This window comes from Urocitellus parryii, chromosome Y (assembly GCF_045843805.1).
Source record: "Urocitellus parryii isolate mUroPar1 chromosome Y, mUroPar1.hap1, whole genome shotgun sequence".
In the NCBI taxonomy this organism is placed as follows: Eukaryota; Metazoa; Chordata; class Mammalia; order Rodentia; family Sciuridae; genus Urocitellus; species Urocitellus parryii.
In genome coordinates, this window is record NC_135548.1 from 836,423 (window position 1) to 844,268 (window position 7,846).

The following is a 7,846-nucleotide window of genomic DNA, read 5'->3' on the forward strand; positions in this document are numbered from 1 at the left end:
GGAAGGTTAGGTACATTCTGTCAGCTTTTCATCCCAGTCTGCTTTCCTTCTCATATATGAAAATACAGAGAGAAGCCCTGAGAATGTGATTAATGTGGGAAGTCTTCTAATTTTCCCAGTTTTTTATAAGGTCTGGGAAGACTCTTCTGGAAAGATTCATGCCAAAATGAATAAATCATGTGCAAGTAAGTGTTCAAGTGTTTCCGTTTTGTTCACTTGTATGAAAGGACTCATACTTTAGAAAATCCTGTGGAAAAGCCATGTGGGGCGTACTCAGCTTTCATGGTTTCCTTCAAAGACATAAAGGGATTCACATCAGGGAAACCCTTCTGTTCTTTCAACAATGTGATGACACTTTCACTTTTCCATGTTCTATTTGAACATCATGGAAGAACTCACTCTGGAGAAAAGCCTTGTATATAAAAATGTGGTGAAACCTTCAGTTGTTTCAGATCCATTTAGACTTACATAGACTTGAGAATTTTTTATTTTAATTTCTTTTACTTTTTTTTGGTACCAGGGATTCAACCCAGAGACCACATCCTAGTTCTTTTTATTTGTTTTTTTTTTTTTTTTTTAATATTTAGACATGGTCTCACTGAATTGCTTAGGTCCTCACTCTATTGCTGAGGTTGAGTTTTAACTTGTGATCCCCTGCCTCAGCCTGCTTTTCCAGTGGAATTACAGTCATGCAACCCCTTCAGCAAGAATCCTCTTTTTCTGAGAAAACCAGTATAGGCCTGTAAAAAGGGGGTGTGCCTTCATTTCTTTCTATTCAGAGGTAAGGAGAATGCACCCTGGAGTGGATGTAGGAATTGTGTCAGCATGAAGATGTGAAAGCAACTTTTTTCTCCCTGTTAAATATCTCTTCTTGTTAGATTTAATTTTTCTCTCTATATTTGTTGATCTGTAGTCAACTCTCCCATATGGTGACATAATCTTATATTTAATGTTTGTGTGTGTGTGCGCAAAATCTAGTTTGTAGTATGATTTCATACATAGAAGTATGTTATAGAATAATACACAAGATTTGTAGTTAAAATGTATTAACCTGTATTTGCAGCTTTTTAAATTTTTTTTTAGAGTTTTTGTGGACAGCCATTCTCACACGTGACTGGGCGACTCCCGATTTGGGTGTGAGGCACTATGGCTGTGTTGGAGCTTTCCCGGCCCTCTCCTGATGAGAGAACCCGTCCGTGTGGGGGTGTGACTGACCACTGACCCCGGGGGCCAATCAGTGACCCTGAGCTTGGAGTGCGGCCCCCCTCAACCTTCATTGGATGGACTTCTCCCTTGAATTTCTTGTTTTCCAATAAAAGGCTACTCCCTGGCCTGCTAGCCCTGAGTAATCCTTGCTGCTCTACGGGTGGTTCGAGTTGGGAGCCAGAGAGGGGAGCCATCTCAGACCTGGTCATAGAAAAAGGTAACTGAGTCTGTGTGTTTTATTTCGATCTCTGCTAGCTAACTTTTATGCCAAGAATCTCATTAATGAAACCAGTGTGCTGGTCGCATGGTGGAAGTTTTATCTCCTTTTTTTGAGTCCAATTTCTCTCATATTGCCCATTTTTTTCCATTAAAGACCTTAGCAAAAATATGTTATTTCATGACTCTGGTCTCATAATTAAAAAAAAAAAAAAACTTTTTCCAGGTTTATGAATAATATGATATTTTCTATCTCCTCATATATCTTATGACTCTTATATATGTTGTGGAAAAATTAAAAAAAAGTTTTAAATATAATTACCAGGGTCATAGAATTTAGGGCGAAATAAAATAAACATTACTATTATAATTATCATCATCATCATCACCACCACCACCATCATATCTGAAATGCATAAGCCCTGATCCCATCCCTACCCATTTTTATTTATTTCTTTGTTTTTTTTTTTTTTTTAATTTTGATTGAAGTATTTTTAAAATTCTTTCCAAGGGCCTCAGTATGTTGGTGAGGCTGGGTTTGAACTTGTGATTCTCATTCTATAGCCACTGGGATTACAGATGTGCTATCATCCCTGGCTCCTGGATATTTATTGAAACTTTGATGTAAATCAATATATGCCTGGTTTTTGTAGAGTTTCCAAGTCTTAATTGATTCAGAGGCAAGAATTCCTTTTTACCGTGTGTATGTATACTAATGCCCTTAAAGCTCTAAGATTCTACAATGATTCTGAGCATCAGAAAGACATTAATTCACAGCTTATATCCCAAATTTTTATATTTCCAGTTGGACTAAACTGAAGTCCATTTTGAAAAATTTTATTTTCTATAATTTTTGTTGAAAAGAGGGTGGGAGAATTGTTTTAATATTTAAGGGAAAAAACTATTCATTTGTATTAAGATCATATGATAAATTGAAATGTAAGTAATCAATATGAGTATTACAGAAATTTTTTTAACAAACATTTTTTTGTTCCCTCTGTGCACCAGACACCAGATAATCAACTTTGCAGAGTCACAGAGACTATGGAACGTGCCCTGGTGCTCATGTGAGTGTTATCTAAAGCACCAAGTGAAACTACAAAAGCAAACACCTGAGAGGGCTGAGTTGTGCCACCCACACATGCACACCCATACCCACGTGCACACGCATGTACAGGATCAAGTCACCCTTTCTCTACATATTCTCCCTAGTGTAGTTCTTTCATCCTCTCTGTGTAATGCAACTATTGATTTCTTTGACTTTTCTCACAACATTGCTGCCCACTATTTTTTTTTCTCAAAAATCAATTATTACGTCATGACTTCTCAATTTATTCTTTTGTGTCTTTCTAAAGTTTGGTTACACATTGTGTATGTGAGTTGAGGCCTGTGCACTCCAGCATTCTGTGCAGATTGGCTAAATGTCTCTTTGTTCCTCCTTTGCTCCTTTCTTTCCTTCAGATTTCACCCAGGAGTGCTCCACTACTGAGCTTCCCCTAGCTCTTTTATTGTTATTTTTTGAGATGGGGTGACGCTGGCCTCAAACTTGTGGTCACCCTGCCTCAGCCTCATAGCAGCTGGGACCATAGAGATGTGCCCTTTTGTGCCCTGCTACTGGCCTCTTCCTTTTCCTTGGTGCCTTATTGTCCTGTTGATGACTCTGGGACCACCACTGTGTCACTCGTGTTTCTTCTAAGTCTCATGTGTTGTGTTGTAAGTAAGCACATTTAAGGACATTATAAAAGTTGTAATTTGTATGTATTGTTTGGAGAGGCATCTCCTCAAAATATACTTTGCCCTGTACTTAATTGAGTTGCTTTCTATTTCTTCTCATTCCCTGGTGCCAGGGACCCAATCTTGCCTTGTGCCTGCTAGACAGGTGCTCTAGCACTAAGCACTCCCCTGGCACAGGTGGTGAGTTTGCTGCTGCTGTGTGTGTGGACTCCACTGATGACCACGTCAGTAGGTGCAGCTATGCAGGTTTTCTTTATGTTTTCATCTGGTCCCTTTCTTAAACATCTTTAACAGCAGGGACTTTTAACCACTGACATCCAATTTAGCTTTTATCATCATGATTAATACTTAGGTGGAATATGCCGGAAAACCCAGGCTGGACTTCCCTCTGTGTTCAGGGTACCTCAGTAGCCCTGGAAACATTGTGTGATGATTTTCTTCATACACAGCATGTGATCAAAACTAGGTAAGGAGGGCCCCAGTTGAATGTCCTAATGTATTGGTGCCCCCTTCTGCACCTAAGAATCTGAAGTAAGCTTCTCCAGAGACCCTCACGATCATTTTCTTTAAAACAAATATCAGAAAAAAGTTTTGCAAAGAACTCAATATGCGTTAGAATGAAGATGTAATGATGTTACTTCTTCTTTTCTACTAAAGCTTGGAAGACACATGAATAATCTCAAAAATGATTAAAAATTCACTTTCTTGAACAACCAACAAAAAATTTTATATAGACTCCTACAAAAACTAAAATAAATAAACCTCCACCAGCCTCCCTGGGTGTAAAGATGATTAAATTCCAACCTCAAGGTACAGAAAATTTTAGGTGATGCCCTTCTGAGCCCTGGTGTCAATGAGTCTGCTCCCTGAATCTTCCCCAGGCATCCAGCCTCATCTGCCCCACATCACTAATAGAGCCTCAACTGGCAAAAAATTTCACATGGTAGCCAGGAATTTTTCTTTTAACATTAATAGCAGGGTCTCTGATGGGATTCAGGAGCACTAGTTTCAAGGCTCACTGTCACTTTAGAGCTTTCTTACCAGCAGTCATGACCCATTTGAAGTCCACAGTGGGTGTAGGACCCTGGAGGTGGTCAGCCTTCATGAAGGCAATACCCCTCCTGACCCTACAGCCTGTAAATTTCCAGGACCCAGCTTTCCAGTGCTTGCCCTGTACTGCAAGGGGTTTGCATGTTTATATAAACTTTTGGGTGTTCTTGCTGTGCTCTGCTGGGGTCATTGTGCCCAGGAGGCCTAGACACTGCTGGTCCTGGGGTCTATTAATGACTGTGGAGCAGCAGGCACTTACATGGATGCCCATTTACTCCTGGGTCTGATGAACTTCCTGGGCCATCATCACCCAGTTGTGCCTGGATCTGCTCTTCACTGTCGCCTTCTTCCCTGCACTGCCTGAGCTCAGAGTCCCCTCAGTTCTCCACACATTCCTCTTTCCTGATGGCCTTGGTGGGCACCAGGAAACATACCCCCTCTTAGCCTCATGGGCTCCTTCCAGACCCCTCTCTGCACAGGTCAACATGGTGTATGCCGCAGGTTTGGCATCTCCTCCTTATATGGAGTCTTGGTACACTGGTCCCCAGGGTCAACCTGGTCTGTGCCACAGGGTGGACTACTCCCCCTGTTCTGTGGAAACCTGGTATACTCTGCCTGTACCTTGGGTATCCTGCAAGGAGGAGAGACGGCCTCCAGCAGAAAACCTGGGTTCTGATCTGCTGTGATAGTGTGATTTCAGGACCTCTATTGACCTGTCCTGTGCCCACCCTAGGGAAGGCTCTGCAGGGCACCCTGGATGTATTATGCTCCCTGGAACATGCCCCTATTTAGAACTGTGTTTGTGTCATTTGTGACTGGCTGTGATTAATAATGCTTTTACTTGTAGCCTGAGGTAAACACAAATTCATTCATCCAAAAGTGAGTTGACCAAATGGGAAAAGGGGTTGGGACAGAGTTTTTTTTTTTTTTTCTTGGAGAGCATATTTCTTGATATTGTAAGTGCTGCTGGTATTGAGACTGCATGATTTGGAGGGAGTATAAGAAGAGCAAAGCAAGTGAAAACATTGTGAAAAGGTACTTTCAGCTGCTTCAGTGGATAAAAATGAAAGTGGACCATTGATCTCAATTTGATGTATTTTTACATAAGAAAAAGACCCTCCCATTATTGAAACAAATTCATGATAGTTAAGGGTGCTTCCTTGTGAGGTGCAGACTTTGTTTTATTAATATAACATTATAGATAGGTGTTACAATGTTAGAAGACTGGAACACAGGTAATGAAGCAGATGCTCTGGTGGCTTTTTTTACCCCCAAGAATACATCTGATTTATGTGTCATTCATTATCTCTCTTCCCTCTCTTTTTCCAAAATTTTAAATCAGAATAATTATGTCCATCTAATGGTAGGTGATTCATTTACAGTCCTACAGAAAATAAAAATGATAGATATTATTGTAGTATTATTTGGTTGTAAATAGTGTGTTTTTACTTGCTAATAACTAAGTTACTGAGGCATCATGATACATGAGGTTATCAATCTGATCTTTATTTATGTTGATTTGAAATTATATTTAAAAAATAATTTACTGGGGCTGGGGATGTGGCTCAAGCGGTAGCGCGCTCGCCTGTCATGCATGCGGCCCGGGTTCGATCCTCAGCACCACACAACAACAAAGATGTTGTGTTTGCCGATAACTGAAAAATAAATGTTAAAAAAAATATCTCTTCTCTCTCTCTCTCTCACTCTCTTTAAAAAAAATTTACTTTTCTCAATTTTTTTCTGTTACTAATTATCAAACTTCATGCCATCATTAAGTATCAATTGCTTCATAAATACTCAGAATTTTACCTAAATTATTTTACAATACAATTGTCCATCCAAATTTGAAATAACTGAAGTTCATTTAAGAGTTTTGGCTTTTACATTAAGGTAAAGATATATATATATATATATATATATATATATATATATATATATATATATATAGTGAAATTTTTCAACAATTTTTAAGTGCATAATTTTGTGCTAGCAAGAGCATTCACATTGATGTATGACCATCACTGCCATGCATTTTCAGAGGTTTTTAATCTGTCCAAAGTAAAACTCATGAAACACTCTTTCCCCTTTCCTTAGTCCCAGGCAACTTTCACTCCAATTCCTGTCGCTAGTTCATGACTGGCTTCTGTCATGAAGTATAATCTCTTCAATGTTCATTGTATTCGTGGCCTATGTCTCTGTGTACATTTTTGTCTCCACAGTTAGTTTATCATTGTGTATAAGTATCACATTTTGTGATTCACCTCAGGATGGATGTGGCACACAGATAGCTGTTTTACCTTTATTTATTTATTATTACTAATTGTGTGTGTGGTGTGTGTGTGTATGTGTGCACGCACCCCACTGGAGAAAATACTGGATTATTTATTAAGTCAAGGATTATTGTTTTGAGGAATCACTGCACTGCTTAACACATTGGAATCACTATTTCAAATTTCCAAAAAACCCAGCAAAGCTTCAAGTTCTACGCACATTTTGTCATTCATTTTTGAATAAATCTTTTTCTTGTGCATGTGAAATGGCTTCTCATTGTGAATTTTATCCTCATTTCACTGATGAGTATTGGTGCAGGATATGTTTTAATGTGTTTATTATGCATTTGGATATCCTCCTTGGAGACTTTTAGTCTTCAAGTTCTTTGTTCATTTTCTAGTTGCTCTTTCTCATTCATGTGTGCACACATAATACCACTTGTGTGGATCTTAATGTTTCATGATGTGAGCTTTCCTCAAGTCTAGTGAACTTTGGCTCTAATATAATATATAAGCCTAAAAAGCACAGAATTATTGGTGGTGCTTCTCAAAATTGTCCAATGATGAACTTCATCAAAACTGGAATCTTCTATACTCTTCTGATCTGCACATTCTCAGGATGACAGCTCCTCCTTCCACTTCCACAAGATCCAAATAACAGATCTTGTGTTCAAATTCATCTTTTGAAGAGTTCATAAAGCTATGAGTTTGGTGCATAAGCATCCCAGAAGCACAGAGACATACCACAAATGCTGTTTGTGAAGAGTTTGGGCACAGCTGGGAAGCTGTAGTGAACATAGGAGTAGATGTCAGATATGGAAATGACATTCTACTGAATTCTGGAGATTGAATGAAGACCAAAAAGAGACTGGGTGGAGGTGAACAGTGAAAATTCAGAGTGTGAATTTCTGTGACTTCGTGTGAGTTCTTTTTTATTTATTTATTTAGAGAGAGAGAGAGAATTTTAATATTTATTTATTTTTTCTTAGGTATCGGCGGACAAAACATCTTCGTTTATATGTGGTGCTGAGGATCAAACCCGGGCTGCACGCATGCTAGGCGAGCGCGCTACCGCTTGAGCCCCATATGTGAGTTCTTGGCAATAAGAATTCACTGTGAATTTTAGAACAGAAAAAAAATAATGTTCCCTGACTTAAGATACACCGCACCTGGGAATGTTGTACAAAAAACATTAAAGAAGATTTAAAAAAAAAAACAAAAAAACATTTTCTTACATTACGTAATAAAAAAAGAAATTTTGGAAGTAAGTCTTAAAAAATAAATATAGAAGAAATAAATGATTCTGGGATGATTTTAAAACATTTTGTAGTATGGACCTCTATTGGATGAACTTAAATGAATTTTCTATG

The 7,846-nt window shown here is 38.6% G+C and overlaps 1 long non-coding RNA gene across 1 annotated transcript; it reads left to right on the plus strand.

Annotated features, from left to right (window-relative positions):
* Positions 1–1,103: 1,103 nt before the first annotated feature.
* LOC144251110 (uncharacterized) lies at positions 1,104–7,553 on the plus strand. Its single transcript, XR_013342633.1, has 3 exons — positions 1,104–1,423; positions 2,431–2,489; positions 7,466–7,553. It is a non-coding gene; the product is annotated as an uncharacterized LOC144251110 (long non-coding RNA).
* The last annotated feature ends 293 nt before the right edge of the window (positions 7,554–7,846 follow it).